This window comes from Pleurodeles waltl, chromosome 2_2, assembly GCF_031143425.1.
Source record: "Pleurodeles waltl isolate 20211129_DDA chromosome 2_2, aPleWal1.hap1.20221129, whole genome shotgun sequence".
Lineage (NCBI taxonomy): Eukaryota > Metazoa > Chordata > Amphibia > Caudata > Salamandridae > Pleurodeles > Pleurodeles waltl.
In genome coordinates, this window is record NC_090439.1 from 565,831,736 (window position 1) to 565,859,514 (window position 27,779).

Genomic DNA, 27,779 nt, shown 5'->3' on the forward strand with positions numbered 1-27,779 from the left:
TCGGCGGGCTCCCGCCGACTTACCGCTGCTCGGGGGAATCCTTCATGGCGGCGGAGCGCGCTCCGCCGCCATGAGGATTCTGACCCCCCCTACCGCCATCCTGTTCATGGCGGGAAAGCCGCCATGAACAGGATGGCGGTAGGGGGGGTCGCGGGGCCCCTGGGGGCCCCTGCCGTGCCCATGCCGATGGCATGGGCACGGCAGGGGCCCCCGTAAGAGGGCCCCGCAAAGTATTTCAGTGTCTGCCTTGCAGACACTGAAATACGCGACGGGTGCCACTGCACCCGTCGCACCTTCCCACTCTGCCGGCTCGATTACGAGCCGGCATCCTCGTGGGAAGGGAGTTTTTCCCTGGGCTGGCGGGCGGTCTTTTGGAGACCACCCGCCAGCCCAGGGAAAAACTCATAATACCCTCCGCGGTCTTCTGACCGCGGAGCGGTATAATGGGGGCGGAATTCTGGCGGGCGGCCTCCGCCGCCCGCCAGAATCAGAATCACCCCCTCAATGTTTTGACAGAATACATGTAATTTTCAGATATTGCTCATCCTACTTTGTCTAATGGCAATGGAATCAAGGACATTGCAGGATGCCCAAGGGACACTGATAAACATTACAAAATGAATTATATTATGCTACATTTGCTTCATTTGCTTAGCATCGGTACTTTGACATAGTTATATTGGTAATGATAGATATTAGACGTATGGATGATCACTTTGACCTTTGAGATATATTTGAGATACGGAAAGTGCAACATGTGGTTTTTGAAGATAGGATTAACGTATAATGGTTGATGTTCATTTTCCAAGTTACCCTTTATATGACATGTTTTCTTTATGAATAAATAGACAACATGACATGAAGAGGCAGCACCAGATCCTGGAAGATAGGGACCAGCACATCCAGAAAGTCCACAAGGTCTATTGCAGAATGAACAAAACCTTTGCAAAGGAGAAGCATCAGGGAGCTGGTGAGCATTCTCCCAGGGGGCTTCAACTCTGGACAGACCAACCACCAGGAAGGCTCGGGGAGCAGACAAGGGTGGATCTGCAGGAACCAGACCATCCACCTTCACAGGCAGACACACATATGGACAGGTCTCCAAAGCTCCAAACCCAAGAGTCACCGCAGGATTTGAAGTGGGCATATGTCAGGAGATTTCTGACCTAATATTTTGTGTAGCTGGACTGTCACACAAAATGGACAGCATACTGATCCTGCTAAGGGAGATTAAACAGGCAGCCAAAAAACCCAGGAGGATAGATGAGCACAGGGACCCTTTTTTCCCTTTCCCTTGCACATAGTTATTTGTTTTATTGCAGGTGTTTTTATATAGAGTAATTTGGGTTGGTTAGTGTTGTATAGGACAGTTTTTGTAGTTAGTATTTTTTAGTAGGGGTGGGTACATTTTTAAGGGTTTGGTTTTATTAGGATTTTAGTGGGTGGGGGTTGATGTATACGTTATGTGTTTATAAAAAAATATAAAAATACAAAACATGTAACCATTAAAAAAAAATAATACAAAATAAATATATTTGCTTAAACCTGAATGTGTAGTTAGTTGACATATAGATGTAGTTTCTGTTGTCTCTCTCTACAGATGTGTTTTAAGGGAATTGGGGAGTTGATGTTTATCATGTGGTGTTGAACAGAGTAAGGTATGTTAAGGGATTTGTGGTTATTATTTAGTATAAGGTAATGTAGGCTGGGTTAGGATAGTTAGGTTTTGTAGGTTAGGTTGTGTTAGTTACAGATATTTAAGCTTTTATTATTTTTGTTGTTTGCCACATACACGTCTCCACCATGATTTAATGTGTAAGAGTTACTATGTCTGCTGAGGTAATGTGAGGTACATGCCTTTTGCTTTGCTAGCAGTGTTTGGCAACATGTGTGACTGCGTGATTTGCCTATGGACAGGTACCTGTCAGGTTGGGCATGGACTCACATGAGCTATCTACAAACATCGTTGAGCAGTGTACATTACAATCTTGATGTGAATGGATACACAGCCCAACACACATATTCATACACAGTTTCTCTGTGTCTTTAATTTATGGGACATGCATTTGTGTGATGTTGTTGTGATTGCACTCACCCTAATCCAAGGATGTTTTACTCACACACTGATGCCTGCCACTTACACACTCACACTTGCATAATTTGTTTGTCGCAGCAATGTTATTTAGTTGTAACTACCCATGCTTAGACCAGCCACCTGTGGTGTGTTACATCAGCTTTCACAATAACTGCATACTACCTGTTGCACTTAATGCTTGAGTGCTTTGGTAACTGCTTGCTAGTCAACATCCAAATCATGTTCTGCAAATCTGTTTCACTCTTTCTGTGTGACTTTATTACTGGCTCCAATCTACTCATGTCCCTTTGGCAAGTAGGCAGTGTATTTGCATCACACAATGCAACATCTTCAAATTAGTCCTGCTTCAGACACTCTTACCACACACAGGTTGTAGTTGGTGCTATTATTTATATGTGAAAACTTATATGATGTTTAGAGGTACAATTCATAAGAAAACAACCCCAACAGATGTTTTAAGCCAGTGCATATTCGGACAGAGTCCACGGGGAGAACATGTCAAGGGACATGTGTAGGAGAGAAGAGCTTCAGTGTAGAGGAGGACCACATTGTCATTAAGGTAGATGGGCCATGGGGTGTGGCCTGGGCGGGCAAGATGGCGGTCACATAAGATAGCGGCTCCGCTAGGGCCTATACTTTATCCTTAACATCCATAACCCTCCGGGAGCTGGAGGTGGCCTACGATGGTGTGGGGACGATGAGGACCCCTGGAGCATGGCGCAAGAGAAGCTTGCACAGCTGGGAGTGTAGTGGCAGACAGCTGTGACACGGCGCTGCGAGTAGCGCACTGCAGGCGAGAAGGGGCCCGGGGCTAAGTGAGATGAGTGGCGGTGGCAGGAGCACCTTGGTAACTGAGGGGGTGTGGTGCCCCGTGAGGTGACACAACGAGCAGGATACCGCGTGACCGGGCGTGTAGAGGCGGGCTCTGCAGCTGGGAAAGCCTGCATCGGCTGCGGCCTGCAGGTGAAACCCACCGGAGACTGAGAGTGAGCTTCGAGTGAGCCGACTCCGCTGGCGAGGTATGAAGCGGCTGATTATCCAGTGGCTGAGGGAGCGTGCAGCTGAGTGAGCGGAGAGCTCTTTAGGCGGCAGCATAGCGGAGAGAGCCGGCAACAAGTTGAGGGGCCTAGTCGTGGAGATTGGTGCTGACAGTCTTTGGTGGCATATAACGCGAGGCACCCAAAGGACAGGGCCTATCTGGCGATAAGAGCCAGAGTGAACCAGACAGCAGCAGATACAGCAACGAAGGTAGCGGCTGGGAGATGGGGTCCCGGCGAGGAGCGGAGACCACAAGATCTCTTTTTGGGAATCGGACAACAGAGACACATGTGTTACCTATATGAATGAATGGAGAAGGAGGTGTCGATGGCCTGCCCAAGTGGCCAATTCTGTTGATTCAATGTGAGGAGAGGGACTGAGGGCACGGCAGAAAAGGATAGCTGGCTGAGCCGCGAGTCCAGAACACACTGGAAGCAGCAGGGAGGGCGTCACTCACCCCAACATACCGGATGAGCTCCAAGGGCAGGAAAAGAAGTAAAGTGGAAGCCCTTAAGTGTGTGGGAGACCCGACTGGAGGAGCCATGGCTAATCCGGTGGCCCGCACTTGCAGGCAACGCTGGACAATATCCTGTGGGCAATAGAAGACACTAAGGTGACTCTCCAGCGGGACATTGGCCAGGTCTCGGTGAAGGTGAGTTTGCTCAGGGCAGACCACCAGAAATTAGCTGACAGGGTCCAGGAGGCCGAGACAGCTCTAGCGGAACTCTCACCAGCAATCACAGAAACAATGTGCGAAACATAGGCCTACTGGAAGGTGCTGAGGGAGAGGACATGATGGCTTTCCTGGAAGGATGGCTAAGGACAGATGTGGCCCCGGAGCTCCTTACCTCTTTTTTTGCATTGGAGCATGCGCACCGTGTGCCAGCAAGGGCATTGGCGCTGGGAAAACCCCCACGAGTGGTTGTGGCCAAGTTACTGCATTACCGGGATAGGACGTGCTGCTGCGGAGAGCAAGAGAGTCTGGACCCTTTAGAGTTGCAAACGGAAAGGTAACATTATTCCCGGATTTTACAGTGGAGGTACAAAACAAACGAACCTCTTACACATCAGTGAAGAGAGCACTCCGGGACGAAGGGATTCAATACTCCTTCCTGTTTCCAGCCAGGTTAAGGGTGGTCACTGAGAATCATACCACCTTTTTTCAGACTCCAGATGAGGCGTGACAATGGTTAGAGCTGCATAAGGCCAGGGGGAGTACAACTGGCAGAGTGAAGCGAGCAGGGCGCCGGCACGGAGCCGCAGGGGGCCAAGGAGACAGCGAAGCAAGCCCTGATTGAGAGCGAGGCCCACCCAGGCTCAAAAAGAATCAGCCAAGAAAGCAGCACTAGAAGCCATGGCTTCATTACAGTTCAGAGATTCTGCAATGGAGACAAGTGGAAGGGATTCCGACCGAGCATCAGAATCATCAAAAGGGGACTCTTGTAGCCCGGATGGGGTTCCCAATCTGACCCCCCCCAAACTGCCAAAGACTTGGGCTAAGTTTGTATAGGCTACCCAAGCTGGGATGGGGGCTTTGAATTGAATTGGGGTCCTGTTGGCTGCAGAAACCCCCCCTCTTGATTCTCAGCCATGGATGGCGTGTACGGCGAGAACGCAGAATGACATATTGTTTTATTTGTACATTTGCACCATTAATTGGGCAGCCTATTGTTGGAGCAGTGCCCTGGGGAAGGGGAGTTGGGGTTTGTAGTTTCATGTTATGTGTTAAGCGCTGGAGATTGTGCAGTTTTGTCTTGAAACAGATGCTGGCGGTGGGGAGGGGGAGATGGGGGCCTGTAGTAGTGGCTGCATGGATGAGTGGGAGGTCTCTCCTAACACAACACATATAAAATGGCAGACTACAATCTGTTAACTTGGAATATTAGGGATATAGGGACACCGGCCAGGAGACATAGAGCCTTGACTTACTTGAAGAGGAGAGGAGTACACAGTGCATTATTGCAGGAGACCCATCTTAATTCCAGTGAAGTTGACAAATTGCGCCATACATGGAGGGGGCAGGCATTTGCCACTACGCACTCAACCTTTGCACGAGGCGCGCTAGTATGGGTAAGAGCAGGGGTCCCGTTCAAGGCTACATCTGTTGACATTGAGGAAGAGGGCAGGTTTGTGATTGTTGAAGGTAGACTACATGGTAAACAGGTAGTGCTGAGCTGTATATATGTCCCCAATCAGGACGAGGTGCCTTTCTTGCGGCTCCTCTCAGGCCGCCTCACCAGGCAGCTGGGGGCCAATTAGTGGTTGGAGGGGATTTTAATTGTGTCGTTGACACTGAGCTGGACCAGTCCCTTTCTCCATTAACTGCGGCACTAACATTTAAATTGGCTAAAGGGTTGAGGGAGTGGATGACTCACTGGGGACGGGAGGATGTGTGGTGAAATCAGCACCCATGGGAGAGGGATTACTCCTACTACTCAGGTTTGCACCAGGTGCATACCAGAATAGATAGAGTGGTGTGCACTGGGGAATTAATATGCGAAATAACGCATTCAGAGTACCTGGGACGCACCCTCTCAGGCCATAGCCCGCTACTTATTACCTGGTTCTGTGCAGAGATTAGATCGCCTATCCCAATGTGGAGACTTAGGCCGGGAGCTTTAGAGGATCCACCCTATAAGGAAGCACTTAGAGCCCATCTACTGGAGCAAATTTGTGTAAATAAAGGGTCCACAGATGCCAGATACGTAGAATGGGAGGCCCTTAAAGTGGTGACCCGGGGACATTGCATGGGACAGACAGTGGGAATCACATGGACACTGGAACGTGAGCTTGTCAGCCTAGAAAGGATAATACACGAGGCAGAGAACTCAGAGGGCAGGGACCAGACAACACGGAATAGGCTCCTCGAGGTGAGAGCATCATACAATTTAGCTGAAAATCAGTTGAGGCATCACAGTTACCAGCAGTATCAGGCAGCCATACATGTGGAGGAGGGCAGATCGGGCAGGATGCTGGCGTGGCTGGTGAGGCCAATACAGCAGGAGTACGTGTACATAGACCGGCTGAAATAAATAATGCATTTATGAATTACTATAAGACCCTGTACAGAAAAACCAGTAACGGTCTTGCATGAGGCATTGGAGGCTCATTTGTACTTGTTGCCCCTGCGCACCCTAGCTCTGGAGGATAGAGTCCCTTTGGGAGCCCGGTGACACTAGAGGAAGTTAAGACAGCTATAGCACAGTTAGCAGCTGGAAAGATGCCAGGTACAGACAGACTCCCTATGGAATTTTACAAGACATACTTGAATATCCTGTCGCCTATGTTAGTCGAGCTCTACACAGAGGCACTGCGGTTGGGTACGTTAACTGAGACAATGAGAGAGGCATTGGTAGTTCCTCTGCCCAAGACTGAGGAGCGTGAGGCGCCAGTGACTGCCTTCAGGCCACTTTCTATGCAGAACTAGGACTTTAAGATACTAAGTAAGATCCTGGCTAGTAGACTGGTGCAACATATCTCCTCCCTGGTCCATGAGGATCAAAATGGTTTTATACCAGCACAATCCACATTCCTCAATCTTAGGCGTTTATTTGCCCTCCTACATATGCCGAGCACCGAGAGACCACCCAGAGCGGTGTGTCTCTCGGTGGATTTGGAGAAAGTGTTTGATTCTGTAAGTTGGGATTACCTTAAAGCAGTGATGCTTGGGATGGGCCTGGGTGAAGGGTGGGTGCGGTGGGTTGATCTGCTGTACAGTGAACCAATGGCGGGGATGCAGATGGGCAGAATGTTGTTGGCTGCCTAACCTATATTCAGAGGTACTAGACAGGGATGTCCGTTATATCCTCTGCTGTTTGCACTGGCTGTTGAGCCCTTAGCAGCTTGGTTTCGGGTGGAGGGCTGGGGCAGAGGAGTGATGTGGGGTCAAGTTGAGCATAACATTTCACTCTATGCGGATGACATAGTAATATACCTCAGGAAGGGTGAAACTGGGATTCTATGGGTACTTGAGTTGGCGGTCACTCGGGTCTTAGGCTCAATAGAAATAAGACTCACATCTTCCTGTGGGGGGGCGGGTGATCCGTGGCCACTATCCTGTCCAGAAGATATTGGATGGGCGACCAGTACTTTTAAATATCTGGGGGTACAGGTGTTCCATGATCTAGAGGACCTTCGGGATGGTAACCTGGGTAGGACTCTGCGCTCTTTGAGGTCTTCAGTGGCGTTTTGGCACTCTCTTAAATTATCCACAATGGCGCGGATCTCCCTCTCAAAAATGATCATGTTACCCCGTCTGCAGTATAATTTTTCCAATATCCCAGTGAGTTGGTTCAGGGAACTGAATACATTGCTTCGAGAGCTTACATAGGATGGGGGCCGTAGGCGAACCGCCTTATCAGTCTTATGTCGACCTGTCAAAGAGGGCGGCCTTGAGGTTCCAGATTTCGAGCTCTATTATTTATCGTGCCAACTACAATGGATGGCTAGATGGTTCATAGGGGAAGGACAACTAGACCGAATGACTTCCGGAGGAGAGATCAGGGGGGACCTGATATTGGCGCAAATTCTTAATGACCGGGTATCACTACCGGGGGGAAATATCCTGTTGACGGTGGCCTCTGCGTGTTGGAGGAGGTGCTTGAGACGCATGGGAACGAAGTCAGCTTATTCACCGGTGCTACCCTTGGCTGCGCTGCCCCAGGGCACCCCATGGAAGGTAATACCAAGAGCTCAAGTTGTGGCCTGGACACGGGTGGGAGTAGAGACCTTGGGAGACTTCTTTACGGAAGGTGTGATGAGGTACTTCACTAATATGGAGGAGGAAAATGGAATCCCAATTGGTCAATTCCACCTATACCAAGCACTGACACACTCCATTAAGGAACATTGGCACACTGTGAATGCTGAGCCAGAGGTTCATACAATTTTTCACCTTTTACTGACAATGAGGGGTGATACTCACCTCATTACTAGATTGTATAGAGCCCACTGTGTGGGAACACTTGGATCCCTTCAAGAACTTAGGGCAAGATGGGAGACAACACTGGGTAGAAGCATGGCAGATGCAGAGTGGCGGAGGGTGCTGGCACATCCCTGTAGGATATCAGGCAACACCCGCCTACAGTACATCCAGTACAATTATGTCCATAGAACATACATTACACCGCACAGGATACAGGTGATACATGGGGAGACCCCCGGGCATGTCCCAGATGCACGGCTGTAGATGCGGACCTAGATCACATGTTGTGGCACTATTCTGAGATACAGAAAGGTGGGCAGCATGTCTTGGGTGACATGGAAGGAGTGTTGGGAGTGAGTGTGTAGATGGACCCCTCTGTGTGTCTGCTGGGTCTGAACCCAGTATTGGCCTCCCGGAAAACTAGCAGTAGATTCCTGGACCTGGCGCTGGCGCTATTTAAACGCTGAATCGCTATGCACTGGAAGTCCCCTAGCGGTTTGACGCGATGTGTCAAACTGGGCACAAGCGGAATTGCAGGCGCTGAGGCGAGAGGAGGCCCAGGGAGTCCGACAACGCCCAATCGCCCCACTCTGAGCGGAATTACTGGAAACCTGGGAGGCACTGATGTCAGAGTGAGGAAATGGATCAGAGAACAGGGAGGGAGTGGTGGATGCAGCCCACCTGGGGCCTAGTACGGACAATACACAGGGCTGAAGTGGACTGGGGGTGAGTGGACGGTCACTATAAGAGAAGACTCTAAAAGATAATAATGTGATACTACGTAGAGAGCACCGTGAACCCTCTATGTGTCATTTATGATAACTAGCGTTGTATAATGTGAAGACATCCAGTGGGAACGCCTAGGGGAGGGGCAGTGATGGAACGGAGCCCACCCCTTGGTAGGGGCTGTGTTTACCCTCGACCACGATTCAGCACCAGAACTGTCTTACCAGCGCAAAGTTAAACTTCCTAGTTATAATTATATATCAGACATGTTGATATAGTGTTGCAGAGCAGGAGACTTATATATGGGGGAAAATGATGTGAACCATTGCAGCAGAGGACAGGAGAGTTGTAATGATGTGTAAATTACATATTCCAGCATATGAAGAGATGACCTGTACTGCATACCAACTGTAGTGAATTTGAATATAACTGTATTGAGATCTGGATGCTCTGTAACACACCTTGTAAATCCTAAAAAGACTTCTTTTATGAGAAAATTGCTAATAAATATATCTTTAAAAAAAGGTAGATGGGCCACAATAACAGTCCACAAATCTGTAAGGTCACAAAGGGAGAGTCAAATTGAGGACAGTGCCAGCTGATTTGACACTGACATGGTCTTAAGCACAGGGCAAAGGAGAAAGTGGGTATGAGCCACAGGGAAATGGTACCAGGTGCTTTTTCGGGTGAATGATTTGCAGTCCACATCTTCTTCCTGTGATGTATGCGGTGCCTCCCATGACAGAGGTGTTGTAGATGCCGAAGTAGAGGGAGGCCCACACACATCAGGGGCTGAAGATGTGGATTTTGTGTCCTAAGCAGCTTTCATCTGGACAACACATAAGGCATCGCAGAAGCAAGGATGATCTTCTGGTATTGCAACACAGCAGCAACGTCACAATGATAGGCACTCATGGTGGCAATGAGGGAGTCCTGCTTCTGCTCCATGGACTCTAGGATGTTTCTGATTGCCCCCAGCTGGTTGACAACCTTGCTGGTGTCACTTTGTTAGGGCATTTGTCAACCAGGGACTGCTCAAGGCTACAAAGTGGAGAGTAGGTGCCTTGTATGGTGCAGGAGCTGCCCTAATTTGGACTGAGGCATCTATGGACTGTCTCTAGGGTGCCTGCCATGGTCTCCATCCCTGCCCGCTCCTGATCTGCCAACTCCTGCTGGACTCCTACTGCAGTCTGTTGACATTTTAGTTGTTGGTCCTGGGAGTCCAGGGCTTTGGAGAGCTGACAGGTGGTGATTGTTGGATGTTGGGTATATCATCTGGAGACCCCACAATGCTGTCAAGCCTCCCTGTGGCCAGAGATTGTGTCTGGATGGTGCCCAGGTTTTGCTGGATGGTGTCTTGGTTAATGGTTTGCAGCACATCATCCACATCATCGGTAAAGTCCAGGACAGTCAGCTGACCAGGAGGAATGGGTTCATCTTCTTCAATGAGATGGAGAAATGTTAATGGTGATATATGTTAGATGTTAATGTGTATAATCAGGTTGACATTCAAGGTTTCAGATGTAGCACTTTCAGTTCAACAGTGATGTGTACTACACCAGTTAGGCATAGGTATTGATGCAGATTTTCACAGGACTTCCATTACAGATGGCAGCATCTCTGCATTGTTCTCACAAGCATTGTTTGCCTACTCTGAGGGGATGGGCCCTGTCCTGTTGGGTAGATGACAATCACTGACAATCTCTCCATTTCATCACACTCAGAGTTGTTTATCTGCACAGTGTCACACGTCATGTGACGAAAGCCAATCCCATTGTATTTGTGCAACCTGTGTGCGCTCACCCTGCAATGCCAGGTCAGCTGCATGCAATATCATTTCATGCAGGCTACTATAGACATGTCTCTTGCCATGTCCCTATGAGTAAATACTTCCCATAGCCCACACCTGACCCCACTCTCAGATGAGTTATTTCCCATGTGACACAGCCATTTCATTCGGGGATTTACATTCTAGATTAGTTTGCATGGGGCAAAGTAATACATGGTGCAAGGTGGCCTGCATTGTCACAATCAGATTGTGCAGGGTAGCAGTGTGCATACTTGATGTATTATTCCAGTCCAAGGTTTTGCTGTGTATTCTGGGAGTTGTACTTGTGGTGAGTGCTGTTGTACATTCCACTGCAAATGTCAGAATACAAAGAAAGGCTAACGTAAACTGATGCTGCACTTCACACATTGCCGGGAGTAAGATGGTAAATGTGGACTGGGCTGTGCTAATTGTGAATGGTCAGTGTGCATTACATTTATTTGATGTTTAACCATAGATGAGCCAGAATACCGCCATTTGGCCTACAGAAGTGTGTTGTGGCACTGGGACATAGCCGCCTGCACCTTATAACAATACATAGTTGCCACATTGCCACTTGCTGTGACTTATCCGGTGGTTCTTGTTGCTCATCATAGGCCACAGTGTCCTGTCCTGGGACTGCTGTCAGCAACCCAAAGAGCAACATCTGGGCAACTTCCTGGTATGGAAAGGTGTTTGGGGGAAGAAGGTTAGATATAGTGACGTCACAGTTAAAGGTGTCACCAATAAATATGTCCTTCAAGAATAACTGTCAGCCACATTGTAGCACATGTATTACACTTGCAGCCAGATCTAAAGTTCTTTTCAGGACATACCTAAAAATAAGTTTCCTCATTATATCCTAATATTCTGTGCTAAAGGTGATGCACTGGCATTAGACATGATAAATAGTGTTTGATGACAGACTACCTGAGGTGACTCTCAAGAGAATGGTAGTTACAGCTGTGCTAAGCAAGTGGTAAAACTACTTAAGTTTGCCTTCAGCAAATACTTGTGGTCTAACTATAGATAGTGATGTTAACACATGCATATATAATCTGTCTGTTATTCAGCAACTTTCTTGGTATTTATTGTTTTAGTTTCAAATGGTTTGCAAATAATGTTGAAACTTGTGCTGGCATAAATTAGGAAATATATATTTAATAGAAAAAAAATATTCATTGCTTTCTAAATTCTTTCCAAACTCTGTGTCATGTTGAAATTAGAAGGGGATGTCTTGAAACGACAAAGTGAAATGGCTGAGAATTACACACTGTGCAGATTGGTTGCCAGCTATTCACATGAAACCTTGGAAACTCATCACAAATAGACTGTATTTCAAGAACAGAAACAGTTACATTGTTTAATATATTAACAGGCTTATCGAATTTCTGTTGCTTCAATACCAGCGCAAAACAGGCAGCCTGAACTGTCCAAGGCCAAGCGAAACCAGAATTGCTCATCCATAAAGGCAGGTGTATGGGTATCACCAATTCACATACGACTGATGAGCAGCAAATAAATATAGGAAATGTAACAAAACTATATAAATGTTTAATTTATAGTTTACTATGTTCTATCATAACAACTACTTAGAGCTAAATTTTGACAGTAGACTTTCTTAAACATGGCAATATTTTGTATTCAAATATGCATGAGCTGAAATGTGAAGAACATAGAATAAAAATAAAAAAAAGCATCAAAATCATTAGTAGTAAACTGAAAGCCGGGACAAATCTAAAGAATGCAGGAGTGCATGATATTTAGAAGATCTTTTGAACAAAGGTCCTAAATCACAAAGGTAGCATAGCATTTTTAGTGATTTACACTTTTGAGTAAGGTTACTCCTGTTTAGGCTATTCACAAAATTTTAACTTACACTCTGGAATGTGAATAGCAAAAAGGTAGTAAACTTACTCAAAAGTATAAATTACTCAAAATATATATTCCAGTCCATTCAATTTAGCAGAGATAGGTATGCACTTTTTTTCTTCACAGTTTCAGTTTACGTCCCTGTACCATTCCTGGTATATTAGATGTTAAATACTTTTCAAATTGTTCAATTGTCAACATGACAAAACCGTAATTGTTAGGAAGTGTGGGACTTGGCCCTCTCTACAGGAACACTTCCAAACTTTCCTATTTTGACTTCAACCCACCTATTTTTTGGGACTTATTTTTGTTGGCCTTAGGACTCTGCACTTTTCTACTGCCTACCAGTGCTAAAGTGCATGTGCTCTCTACTTTAAACATGGTAAAATTGGCTCACCTCCAATTGGCATGTTCAATTTGCTAAGTCTGTAGTAAAGTGGTACTACATGTACCTAAGGCCTGTAAATAAAAATGTTACTAGTAGGTCTTAAGCACCTATTGGAGTCAACCACGTAAGTAGCACTTTTAAAGATGCCTCAGGTCTGCCATTGCAGCCTGTGTCTGCAGTTGTAAACTGCAAATTCGACTTGGAAAAATAACCCCTTACCAGGCCTTAACCTCTCTTTTCAATACATGTGTCACCCCTAGTTTTAGATGTCCTCGTAATGAAAAACTCACAAATTTGTTTTTCACCACTGTGAGGCCTACTTCTCCCATATAATAACATTGGAGTACCTTATTACATTTAATAAATGCTAAGTTTAGATTGGGAGCAGGTAGAAAAGTCATGTCTAATGAACTGTAATTTTAAATCCTCTGTATTAGTAAAGTCGGATTTTAAGTCTCAATTCTGAAAATGCTAGTTTCAGAAAGTTTGCATTTCTTGTCCTAACCATTTGCTGCCTGCAGTCTGTTCCTGGGTCACATAACTGGGTGTAGTTGGTAGTTGGTGTTTGCATATTTCTCACAGACAGGCATACACTAGAGAGATTGGATATGTCTGGATGGGCCATCTCAGGCAGGATGGTGAAGCGCAGCTGTGCACAGCTCCACTTGAACTTTAATAGGCTGTGCCCTGCTCTCATTCACAGAACTTCACAATGGACTCCTGTGCCTGCAAATAGAAGAGAGCCAGGACATGGGGGAAGGAAATTCCAGATACGTTTGTGAGGAGAGGCCTCCAGACATTTATCCCACTTCAATGGAGGCACCAGATATAAAAACAGGTCCCTCAGACCCACTTTTCATTTCAGTCCAGGACTTGCAAAAGAACTGCCAGAGGATTGTCAGCTGCTGTGTACCTCAGAAGGACTGCTGCTTCGCACCAAGGACTGCTCTGCTGCCTGAAGCCTCCTTTAAGTCCCAGAGGTCTGCCCTGCTGCTTGAGCCTTGCTTTTTTACCACACATCTGTACCCTCCCTGAGTAAGTCCTAAACCTTCAAGTGGTACCTCTCCAGTCCTTGACCCTATAAAGTGGTGCTAAAGGTACCCAGCTAGCCCAAATCCAAAAAATGGGGCGTAGAAACATTTTGAACATAAAGTGCTCAGAGAACTGAGAGGAGACCTGGACCTACCTGCTCATTGATCTTTCCAAGGTACATAGCCGGTTGGAATGACTTTGCAACAGCTCTCATTATATTCTTCTCCACAGCAGCAAATTCTGTTCAGTGGTGCCTCGCATACTGGGTACCCAGCCTCATTGAGCCCTCATCATCTACTGCCTGCCATCTCATTCCGCTGGAGATTTTCAATTTCTCAAAAACTCACTAAGGGCTTGATTTAGATTTTGGTGGAGGGGAATACTCCATCACAAATGTGACAGATATCCCTTCCACAGTATTACAATCCCATTATATCCTATGGAGATCGTAACACAGTGGAATGGATATCCATCAAATTTGTGATGGAGTATCCATCTGCCGAGATCTAAATCAGGCCCTAAGTTTGAGTGAAATAATCTTCATTGCTACTTCTTCCAGCTGCTCCCTGATGACGATGCTTCCTCCTCAAACACTGTCAGCTGCCTTGCCCCAGTTAACTTTACCTTCTCACACATTTTCCTCTGACATTTATTTTATGTCCAAAGGTATGTGGGGACCAGGACCAATCCACTTTGTGAAACCAAACCTCACTCCCTCACTGTCAGCCATAACTTTCAATTTTGCCTCGGTCTCGAATGACTTGATGTACACAGTTGGCGCTTTGATATTTTAGGTACTATTTTCCATTTCAACCATTAAAAATTCATAACAGTGGGTATACCGATTGGATTTTTGTTGTTTGGATGCAAATAATGTATTAACTTTTACTCTATTTTTCAAAATTGGTGTGTTGTATTTTCACTTTGTAACTGTTTGTGTGATGCATACATACTTTACACATTGTTTCTAAGTTAAGCATGCCTGCTTTTGTGCCAAACTACCAGAAGGTTAAGCATAGATTAACTTAGTGATGTTTTGTGGTTCATTCTGACAAGGATTGTTACTGTTGCTTGAGCACGGTTTGACCCCACTCAACCAACAAACCAATTTCTCACAGGGAGTAAAAGAAAGCTTAAACTGCCTACCCTTTTGTCAAGCCTACACTTGTATACAATTGAAGGAGCTAATGCTTCACAAGTTTTATGGTCAAGTGTACACACAATCAACAGGGAGTGACAACAATTAAGCATGGTGCATAATTGAGCGAGGAACACTTCCCTGCAAGATTATTCCTATAATTGAATATCTTTGTGCCAGGAGAGTGCAGTATCAGCCATCCCTTATGCAGAATGGTCTTTCTTCACTTGGTTAGAGATGCTGATATCATAATGTCTCTCAGCGATAGATTCCACTTAACATCATTGCCTGGCTCAACAGGAGATCTGAGGTAGGTGGGATGGAAGAGTTGTAGTACACCATGGAACATAAGGTATCCTTTTTAACTTGATCCTACCAGACAGTGCAGATGTCTGTTGAAAAAGGCATATTGTGAACTTGCCAAGAACATAGAGGGACTGACAGCCTGTCCACTGCTTACCATTAGTTTGCTTTACTGTCACTGTTATTTGCCTGCGCCTTATTCGATGGTCTGCCTTCTCCATCTTGTATCTGCCCCTTCTTTGGAGTATTGTCAATTTACTTGTGTCTATCCACTGTCTTGAGCTAGTGTGCTTCTCTTCCCTACCAAGTTCAGTGCTGCTCTCCCTCACTGTGTGCACCTCCTCTCTCTCCTCTGTAATGCACTGGCTGCCAGTGCTCCTCCCCTCATTGCTTTCTCAGTTTTACACTTCTCCCCCCAGCTTCATGTTGCCCTCTCTCACCCATTTCCTTTCCTCCTCCAGTACTCCACGTTGCTTCCACCTTACCCATTTACTTTGCTCAGCACACACTCTGTGCTTTCATTCTCCCACCCTCACCCTGGGTGTTACTTCCCTTCATCTGCGTACCCATGCTGCTTTCTCCTCCAAAATGACCAAGGTGGACACATCGTAGGCTTTTTTATTTTTCGTTATCCATTTTTTACATTAGGGTTGCTGTATAGTGTCACTAGAACCTAGTTGGCAAAGCCAATAGGTTCTAAAGGTGAGCCTTATTGGCTTTGTCAATTCTTCTTATGTGTACCGTTGAAACAAGGGGCCAGATGTATCGGGCTCCTGGTTTGCATTTCTTAAATAGCGAATTTAAAAAAATTGTTATTTAAGAAATGCAAAATGGGATGTATCAAAATAGCAAGTCGGAAATAGCGGTTTCTTAAAATACGCAAACGCAATTTGCGAGTTGCAAATACCGAATCACAAAAAAATAGCGAATCGGTATTTGTAAATCGCAAATTGCAAAAATGGCAAACTGGAACAGCTTGATGACATCACAACCAGGAAGTGAGCCAGCCCATGCTGTTTCCAGGAGCCACACCCACAGGAGCAGCCAGAGAGACACAGCCCAGCACCAGGGAGGCAGCCTTTTGAGCCAGCCAGGACCAAACAGCAACATGGCCACTGATGGGAATGTGAAGGAGAAAGGTGACAGGAAGCGCAAGCTCAAATTCAGTGAGCAGGAATTGGATGTGCTCACTGAGAAGGTGGTCAGGAACTAGGACAAACCTTTTGGGAAGAACTCACTCCAGGTACCTGAAAGTGAGAAGAGGAAACTGTCCTTAGACATCCAGACCAAAATATGCGCAGTGGGCGTTGCGCAGCGCTCCGTTGAGGAAATATGCAATCGATGGTATGACTTGCATTTCCGTGCCAAAGAGAGGGTACCCAGCAGGCTAAAGGAGGCAAGGAGCAGCGGAGGAGGACCACCTACCCAGAGACTGTCCACACCAATGGACAATATGGTGGAGTCCACACTGCTTCCTGAAGCTGTCAGTGGTGTCACTGACATTGACACCTCAGGGACACCCAGCACCAACAAAGGTAAGGGAAGTAATGATGTTTTTCCCCATATGTGCATGTACAAATTCACTCTAGAAAATAGCTATTAGCACAATGCAGTGTGATAAATAGTCCATGGCACATCTTACATACAATGCAACAATGCCTTATGGGAGTGGTAGTCCACACCCCCTAAAGTGCAACTACCACATAAATAGCAAGATAGTGTTCAGCCAAATAGAGAAACAACACAAGACTCTTAGTGATACTATGCCAGTGTACATTTAGTACTAATATGCAACTATTTGTGAAATAATAAAAAATGACATGCTGCACATTATCATTGTAGATGTTCCGGGCCTTGATGTGGGGGATAGCGAAACACAGCCACAGTCCGACTCAAACATCAATGAAACCTTCATTAATGCACCAACTAGACAAAGGGCAAGAGTGTTACCTCTCCCAGAGTATAACCTGGACTCTGATGAAATGCCAGATGAAGTATCCACACCACCCCCAGATACTAGAATCACAGCAAGACAGCAGTCCCTGCTCCAGCATCAGTCCACTCCCCTCAAGAGGTGTCACGATGCAGGCAGACAGTGCACTGATAAAGGAGAGGGCCCATCACTCTTTGGCGGCCTTGAAGCTTTCATGCAGAAAGTGCAGCGCCTGCAATGTAAACACAGGAGGTCAATGCACAGGCAGTTGGTATCAATCGGCAATAACATGGGCGCAATGCACAGGCAGTTTGCGTCTCACAATGACAACATGGGAGTAATGCACAAGCAGTTAGAATCTCTCAATGAAAATATGTGCAAGCTGCATGAGGGACAGCAAACACAAGCAGAAAATACAAAGGAGATGACAAACGCCATTAGGGAACTCTGCACTGTGATTCAGCAGAAGTGTGTCAGCCACCATAGGCGCCATCACCAATTGATGGACTGGTTGGATGGGTTTTGCAGATCTGTCAATCGTCTCTCTACTTCAAGTGCCTTGATATCACAACGTGCAGTAGGCATACAAGTGGAGATGGCAAGATGGCACATTGCAGTCGGGACATTGCACAAGGATTGGTGCAAATAACCAATGTTTTGGAGACAATGCAGACAGCATGGAGTGCTACAAACAGCGAACTGGGTGGTGGGGATAATGAGGAGCTCTCTAGCCTCAGCAGTCTCACAGCCCCTGTGATGGATCCTAGGTGCTGCAGTACCAGACACAGTACTGTCTTTGAACCTGCTACAAGAGGTGCCACAGAGGCCACTGAGCACTCAAGTGGACTGCGTGGATGTAGGAAGTAATGATGAGGAGTGTAGGGGACTAGCTTAACATGTAGCAAAACAGTTATACTATGATGCTAATAGTGTGACACTGTTACTCGCACCTGTTTGTGTATAGTGCATAGCTATGTCATAATCACACATATATTACCTGAAGTCAAGGCAATAAAGATGCTACCTACAGCAATACATATAATAGATGTGGTATTGTCATTACTTACATCAGAAATGGTTGCACGTGATGTCAGCACATCTTTTTCTGCCCTCTGCTGCACTGCTTCTGTCTACTGGGTGAAGGGGTGGCAAGGAATCACCATCCGCATCTGAGTCCGGCTCGGTGGGTTCCACAGATATGCCCCTCCTTGTAGCAATGTTGTGCAACATAGCACATGTAGCCACGATTTTGCATGTTGTTTCAGGGCTGTATTGTAGTGCACCACCACTCTAATTGGTGCATCTGAAGTGGCTCTTCAGTAGACTAAAGGTCCTACCCAGAACACTGCGGGTTGTCCTGTGAGCAGCATTATACCTTCTTTCAGCTGGCGTTGCAAGACTCAGGCAAGGAATCAGTATGAATGACTGCAAGGCGTAGGCACTGTCTCCTAAAATGACAGGAGAGTAAAATGAGTACTTGTTATACTTGATGTTACATTTACATCAATGCAACATTGTCATCTATTACATTACCCAGTAGATATCCTTCACCAAACTCCCCAGCTAGTAGTTTTGTGTAAATTCCATTGTGCCGAAAGATGTAGGAGTCATGTGTGATACCTGGATATCTGGCCACAAGAACGGTTATAATGTTGGAAGCATTGCTAATTACTTATGTGTTCATGGAATATGAATTTTTACTGTTCCGATAAACACTCTGTGGCTGATGGTGGACAGATAGCTACATGTGTACCATCGATGGTGCCTATTACATGTGTGAATCAGGCAATCTGGTAGAAATAGAATTTTGTCTGTAGTAATTCCTGTGGGGTGTTGGGGAATCTTATGTGCTGTTGAATTTTACTCAGCATGGCATTGAGAAATGCATTTAAAAGTGTGAGAGAGCACTCTGTGAGACCCCTCCAGCTGTTGCTATAACCCCTTGATAGCTCCTTGAGGCAAATAGGTGCAGGGAGCATAATACCTGCATATGGGTGGGTATACTAGTGGTCCTGTGTGTGGTGCACTGCAATATGGGTTGTAGATCAGCTATCAAGTCAGGTATCATGGCTGAGCTTAATCTGTACTTTTCATATATCTCCTCCTCTGTCTGTTCAAAAAGGGTTATGCGTACTCTGAAAATGCGCTCCTGTCTCCTCCTCCGTCTCCTCAAACCTGGAAGGATCCTCATCCTCCTCGCCATCACGTAGAGTGCGGCCATTGTGGAAAAGGGGCTGAGACATTCAGGGCCTCTTTATATAGGTTGCACCTGGTTACCACCTGATTTCCCTTTGTGGAAAATTGCATGTGCAAAAGGCCATTCTGCGAATAATCACTATTTCTGAATTTTTGATGCATAGCATTGCGAGACGGAATTTGTGCGCCGCAATCTGCGTATCACAAATAGCGACATGATTTTGCAGATCGCTATCTGGTCACAATTTGCGTTACGCGGATTGCGATTCACTAAATCATGCGCTATTTGCAATACGCAGAATGTGACACACAAATTCATGTTGCAGTTGCAAAGAATCGCTATTTTAGCAATTCCTCATATTTGCACTTGCGAATACCTTCCATACATCGTGAAAGAGATTTTTGCATTTGCAAACGTCCGAATTTTGCAGTTTGCACCGTTTGCGAATGCAAAAAAGTTTGATACATCTGGCCCCATAGCTCTGTAAATCCTGTGTATGCAGTCAAACTCTAATAGTACTGATGTTTATATCTCTTGACCATATACCTACACTTGAAAACTACGAATGATAAATCATCCAACATGATGAATGCTCTTTTTCTGGTTTATGCTTTCAAAATTGAAATTTTCATTTGACCAATGACAGTGTATTTTAAGCCACCTATAAATAATGGATCGTAAACTCCATAACCATGCTAGTAGTTTGAGAGAAAGAGACAACAAGAATATGCCATGTGCACATAGCTAAAAAATTTAAACAAAAGTATATAATCAAGCACAATTGAAAATAACTCCACAGTATATGTATGAATATGTGAATATTTAAGAGTAAGCCTTCACAGAGCTAAGGAGACACTGAAAAATAACTGCACAGTAAATGTGTGAATATGCAAGTGTAAGCCTTCCCAGAGCTAAGGAGACCCCATAAAAATAAAACATAATGTACAAATGTAATTTTGCTGATGGCTTATGTGAGCATATGAAAGCTTGTCAGCTACTAGATATTTGCTAAGTATTCTATGTTTAAAGGGACCTTACCCTTGCCTTATTCACATTGCATTGCTTCTCGCATGCTCCACAACCACTACTGCTTTGTTTCACATAGGTTTTCTACACCCTTCTATTACTTTTAGACAAGATTGAATGCACTGAGCGAGCCTGCCCCAGACACGGTTGTGGTGAAAATCAATTTCTCTTGATATGTTGAGGCAGCAAAGATGGAGTTTTTCATAATATATAGATACACTCATACATTCACGGAAGCAGAGATGTGATTTCCACACAAGAGGCAATGGCAGGCGAAACCGTTCGCATTTCTTCTCAGACCTCTTATGTTTTAAGATATTGGCTCATACTTCTGGCATATTCTACCAGTAGTTGTATTTTATAATATAGATGACAAACATATTGTTTGACATTGATATTGTAGCCTAAATATAATTTACAAAAATATCGCTCCATTGGATGTAGATTCTTTTGGAAAATTGAAATGTTGAAAGCTTCATTAAAAACAATGAAGTGGCTCAGGCCTACTAATTATGCATTATGGTACAGGGGATTCCTAGGTAGTTAACTGAATTGGAGTCAGATGGTCCCCACACAAAGCTGAGGGCCCAACTCCACCCTTGTCAATAACTACCTGTAAGTGCTCTCCAACCTGAATACTATTACATTTGTGAATCAGACACTCAAACTCTGGGCTGAAATTCACACAATTGTTTGTTAGATGTTGAGTTTTTTATTTGACTGTTTAGGTGGAAGGTTAGAAAAAGCATAGCTGCTGGATTTTTATTACTGATAAGACTCATGCATTATGTCCTTTTGGAATGCACTTCAGTGAATTCCTAGTTTCCAGGGTCACAAGAAGGAACAAATTTAAAATGTCCATAACAGATTTTAGACACATTATAAGTCACTTGTTGGTGGTATTATGCTAATTTCAGGAACTGAAGGTAATTTTACTCTGTGAAGAATGCTGATTTGATAGGCCATGTCTGAGAGAAAACAGTTTTTGCATACACCATTTTCATAGAAGTGGTGGGAAGTGTTCTAGAAGTTAAAAAATGAACCGGCTTTCCATTAGTTCACAAATATCTTCCTTAACCATGTCGGAAATAACTATATAAATAATAGAAATAATAATAGAAATAAGAAATAATATAAAATATATACATAATATATATATTACCTAGTGGCATTAGTTAGGACCTAGTTTCCATATATAAAGCATTTTTTTACTTGCCTATATCTTTGGTGCCACTGGGCGAATCTTAACAAAACTCTCCAAAATAAGTCACCTCTACTGCAGTCTGTAAACATTCGGGGCGATCTGCTTTGGGGGGGAGAAAAGGGGGGGGGCTCAAAACACATTTTTCCCATTCATTGTTCCATAGGGATTTTAGAAAGCGTCAAAACAACTTGACGGAATTACACCAAATTTGGCAAACAGGTAGGTCCTGGTGCAGAAAGAGACCTTTTTTTGTGTCGGTGTGAATCCGTTCAGTAATTTAAGAGAAATTCAAGAAAATCTAAATTTGCATGTATAATTTTTACAGCGGAATCACAATGGGGTTGCAAATCCGTCATAAAACATGAGGCCTGCGCTCGCTTTTAAAAAGCCCCTAGGCAGGTCGGGTCCTGAGGGCACTCTTTTTTTTAAAAAGGGGATGACCTCCTAGCCACCCCACAGCCTCGGGGACCACCATCTCCCTGGGGCAAATAATAAAATATGAGCGGGCTGCGTGACTCCCCAAGCCCTGGAGACCACCACTCCGAGGCAAAAAGGCTTTTATCATGTGGGGGAGGCTAATGGCCTCCCCCACAGCCCCATGGACCACCACCTCTCCAGGCTATCATGAATTATGAGCAGGGGCCCGCGTGCACCCCACAAACCCCAGGGACAACCACCCCCAGGGTAAAAAATGCTTTTCATAAGTGGGGGTCCCCGATGGCCTCCCCTGGCAGACCCAGAAATCACCACCTCCACAGGGCATGATAAGAAAAAAAGAGGCTGTGACCAACACCTGCCGCTCACAGCCATAGGACCATGCACAGCTTGTGGCTGGGTGGTTATGGGGACGTTGGCCGCAGGGTCTGGCTGCAGGCCAGGTCTTGTGGACAACCTCCCTTGAGCACAGGTAAAGGCCGTGCATGGTTGGGTGTTGATAGGGGGTTGGCCTCAGGGCCTAAGGTTGCTATAACTCTCACCTTTGCCAAGCACTGCAGTAAAGGATTTGATGAAAAAACTGTGCACGGCAGGGGCACGAGTTATAGTTACTTGAGATTACTGTAACTATGACTGGTGAATTTCTACGCTTTTTTATGTTTAAAAAGTGAGCCTAACTATAATAATGTTCCTGTAATCTTTGTTTATTTCTATATATATATATATATTTATATATATCCTACTAGATATATACTATCCTCTGATGCAGTTTCCATAGAAAATGTTTTTTTTCACTTGGCTATATTTTTGGCTCTGTTTGAGGAAACTTCATTAGATTTTCGCAAAAATTTGTGTCTAAGGGTCTTGTTCATGGAAAGTTTCTGGGTGATCCATCAAAAGGGCACCGAGAAAAAAAAGGGGGGGGCAAAAACAGTGCATCCCCCATGTTAATGGCACGTTTTGAGGGTCACAAAAAGGAGAAAGTATAAAGGGTGATAGCAAATTTTTGTTACAATGTAAATCATTTGTTGATGGTACCATAATAAATTTAGGAATTGTGGTGTGTTCTAAGGAGATTTCACCCTCTGGGATTTCATTAATTATGTTTGAGAGAAAACAATTTTCTCATGGTTTTTCCATAGAGGTGATGGAAGGTGCTCCAGACACTAAAATAAGAGCATATTTTCTGTAAATTAACACTATCTTTCTAAGTCATATGAGAATGAAGTCTGACATTCTCAGTAAAACATGTAGGATCAGCCTGTCAGTTGATTCCCCTGTGTTTTACTGCAAACTCTCAGAGTGTCTAAAAAACAACTGGAGGTCTAACGGTCTCACCTTGACAAACTTGAGTCACACTTGAAGCCATCTTGATTAAATCAAAATGGTAAAACTAAAAACAATTAATTAACAAAGGAACACAGGAGGTTAATTTTGTTATAGAAATTATGGCTAGTGCTGTAGAACAAACAATTAGGAAATATTTTAAGTGAGTTCTCAAATATATTTCTCTTCTATTTCATTAAAACAATCTGATATGAGGACTGAAACATGCACTTTCAACACCAGCAGCAGACTGCCATTTAACTCCCTAGTGATCATTAGCTTACAGTGTTCTCATGAGCAATGAGGGTGCTAACATTCTAAATTTATTCCAAAAATGTGGCACACCTGAACATCATCTTGGTGGAATCAAAGTGGAAAACATAAAGTATTTGCTACTAAGTGGATACTGCAGAAAATAAGGAAATTAGGGAGATTAATAACAAAGAAGTATCCCAAGATGGCCACCACAGATAAAAGAGCCCATATGTTGCACACATATCAACCAAATTTAGCCAAAGTATAGTCCAAGAACAAAAGTGTGCAAAACACTTAGGCCCAGATTTATGAAAAGTGGTGCTACACCTAGTGGAGTGCACTTTTCTTGCACCCCTTAATGCCCCCTAACGCCACCTTGGGTGCCATATTCAAAATACGGCGCACTATGACAGAAGTCAAGGGGACTAGTGTCATCATTTTTTACACTTGTCCGGTGCTTTGTAGGACTAGCATAAAAAATGTTGATGCTAATCCTGCAAAGCACCCAGATAATGTGGTGTAAGAGGTTAAAAAGTGGCACACTGCGAGTATTGCACGACTTTGTAAATATGGTGCAGCGTTTTTGTCCTTCCAACACCACATTAGCATAAAAAAATTATGCTTATGTTGCATTGGAATCGTGCTAGGCCACCATAAATCTGGCCCTTATTTTTTAGTTGTTTGCAGGTTTGTAAGGTGTCTATTGACCCAAAGGTATTTGGAATGCTGTACTTGAGCACCACTTACATTACAGAAGAACACATTAGTTTTGTTACATAAAGATAGGAAATAATTTAAAAGAGGTTTGTAGCTATTTGAGAGGCCAAAAAATATGTCCTCTTTTTAGTTTTTTAGAGCAATAACCATAATTTCTATTGGAAAAATCCCTCCCATTTTTATAATTTCTAAAGGAAATGCTTTAGGTATTACAGTTTTGATTGCATCATGATGACATCAGGCGTACCATACTTTTGTAATAAATGTAGAATGTTAGCAATCTAGTTGTTCATTAGAATACTGTGAGGAGGCAGAGATCAGGGGCACCGACCCAGGTAATAGAGGGCAGGGAGGAGGATGCAGAGGCAACAAGGTGACCACACTGGGAAGGCGGAAGGGGCAGTGGCAGTTCAAGGAACAATAGAGTTCAGGGAAAAGGGGGGCAGGGCCAACAAACCAACCATGTAGGACAGGCAAGAGAAGCTGTGGCAATATAACAGATGGTAGGCATCAAAGAAACTATTAGTTTCCCCTCTTTACAAAAGTTATACATTAGCTCTGCTGCCATCTTCTTAGAGGAAAATAGGTTTTTAATAAGTTGACTTTACAACATAGGTTTTCCATCCTCTCTCAGAACTCCTACTCTGTGTCATTTACAATATTTCCATACTCCATGTCAGAGGCTTAATGCCTATTTTTCACAAGTTCTTTGTATTGAAAATATTGCCAAATGTTGACATTACCAATACTTCCCAATGATTTTCGAGCCTCTTCATGTGAAAGAGTTTTGAAAACAAGGTGTCCTTTTACAGAAGTGATTGTAATAGGTCTTCAAACATAATCAAATGCTTTCCTCCAAACAATATGTCATATTCAGTTTTCAAAATCTCTTGCATTCAAAGTTTGACAAAGGCAAGCAGTAGATCTGAGACCATGCTTACCTCACCAGTAATCCAAAAATTAATTTTCTTTAAAACATTTGCTACCTCATGACAAGCTTCACCTGATAACTTCTGGTATTCCAGTTTATTGTCATGTTCAACTGATAGCATTAGTAGTATATGTAAATGTATCCCTTTGATATTGTGTACAGGTAGTCCAGTACCATGTATGATAAGTTTGAATCTGTACTCATCTGCAGATAAGTAGATATATCTTTAATTAAAAAGTGTTCTCCGGTGCCAGCTTGACCACAAATATATAATAGGATTGGCTTGAGAGATAAGCAATTGCATTCATTTTTCTCATGTTGTAATCCATGTTCTATTTGATCTTTTACTTCAATATAAATCTCATTTGGCTCGTTGTTTAGTTAGCCAATTAACTGTTACAGATCCCTGATTTTGTCAAGCTTGTTCCATTGCAGTTTCCAACTTATTCATAGCTATTGCAGCTTCATTTTCAACAATAGGTTTTCCGAGAGAATCCTGACTTGAATGTGCTATGTGCTATTTGGCTGCTTTCAGAGCTATCCTTAGCTACCTCAGCAGGAATAATTTCTTCCTGTTGTATCTCATTAGTTAACATTTGTAAGTAGTTATTGAACATGGGACACTGAATACTGTCTTTCACAGCAGTAAAAGAATCTTTGTAGCAGTCGTAATCTCAAAGTAATTCTAATTTAGTACGCCAAGGTTTGAACAGTTCAAGAAGTGCTAAATAAAAACTTCTCTTTTCTCATGAGTTTGACAGGTCAGACTTCGATGATTAATCACATTTTGTTTTTCCATTTTTCACTAAGCATCCATCACATCCACAAACTGCATATTTCCCTTCTTCTATGTTTTCAGTTACATTACTTCCATATCTGTAATGTTGAGGAATTTCATTAGGACACTTGTGGACTTCTTCTTGGATAGTATGTATCCAACATATTTGATTTTGCAATGTCTGTACTTTATGGCTCATCCTCTGCCAGATACTGAATTTCAGGAAGAGACTTCAATACTCTGTTTCTTATAGTAGATAGACCAAGTCTTAACCAACCAATTACTTTTGATTTTGAGAACAAACTTGCTGAACTTAGCCTGTCTCACAACTCATAACTTCCCATTTCCCTACGAGAAATCATTATCAAGCTGAGAGAATACATTTCTTGCTAAGTTTCTTTTTTTCTGTAGAAATCTCCTCCCTCGTCTCCTTCATCTCAGTTTTTCTGATTTTGTATTGTACAATGTGACATACTGAGCTACAGCGATGGAATTATCTGCAACAATTTGAATGTCCATGTTGGCATTCAACATATTTAAAATCACGGGGTTGTAGTCATTAATATATTTGGAATCTTCACTTCTTTTTAAATTATATGCATTATTTGGTGATTTCCGTGTTAGTATATGTGTCACTGAACACAAAAAGCTGTTTACACTTCCTTTGCAAATGACAGGCCTTAGAAATCCAAACTGACATATTGTAAAAAAAAATTCTTTGGGGCTGTTTCTACGATGACAGTACTTTCCACAGCTATGTGTTTGGAAAAGCAAAACTTGTTCTCTGAGACTTTTTCAGCAGTCTGTTTTGGTGTTGTACATGTAACATATTAGTCTATAAAAGATAACACAGACTCATCACTTTCTGCTCTAAATTTGGGTGCACCTTTTTTCTATATTAGCATGTAAATGTAAGGAGCACCTCTTGCCTGGTATTCTTTCCAGCAAAAAGAAATAAGTTACTTCTCCAAAAGGAGGATTAGATTTGTTGCAGATGAAACCAAGCATAATTTGGAACCTGTGGCTGAAATATCTACAAACATTAGCAGGATCTAATAAGTAGAGTTCTCCAGCTGTCTTCAAATTGATATCTTTTAGATTAGAGTTTGCTTCTCTCTAAAATTCAATGAGATCATCCTGCAGCACATAATCGATGTCAAAAACCAGGTTGGTAGTCCTAGGTTTCTTCAGTTCTTCATGCCGATGGGACCAGTAGTCATTGGTACCACTAGGCGTACCATTAAATTAATAAAGTTATATTTCACGTTTTTATCCTTTTCTTGAACTCTGTTAACAAAATTTCTTGCAGACATAAGTTGAAGATTAACTCCTGTTTTTAGAATGTGATTCACTGCATACAAAAGACCAGACAAGGCACTCTCAAATACAAGGTGAAATATGTATGGAATACACTCTCTGAAACTTAGATCCTCTGAAAATAACAGTGTTGATCAGTATTCAGCTGCTGGTATATGTATGGGCTGGTCATCGTACCAACCTCCGACTCCTGTGGGAAATCAGTGTGGAAAGCAGCGAGCCTATTAACTCTTTTCCCACACACTCATGGGAGATCCCTTAGCTTACTTCATCTTGTAAAGTTATATGGCATCACCAATGACATCTTTGGAATAAAATGGATGGATCCTGTAGTGCT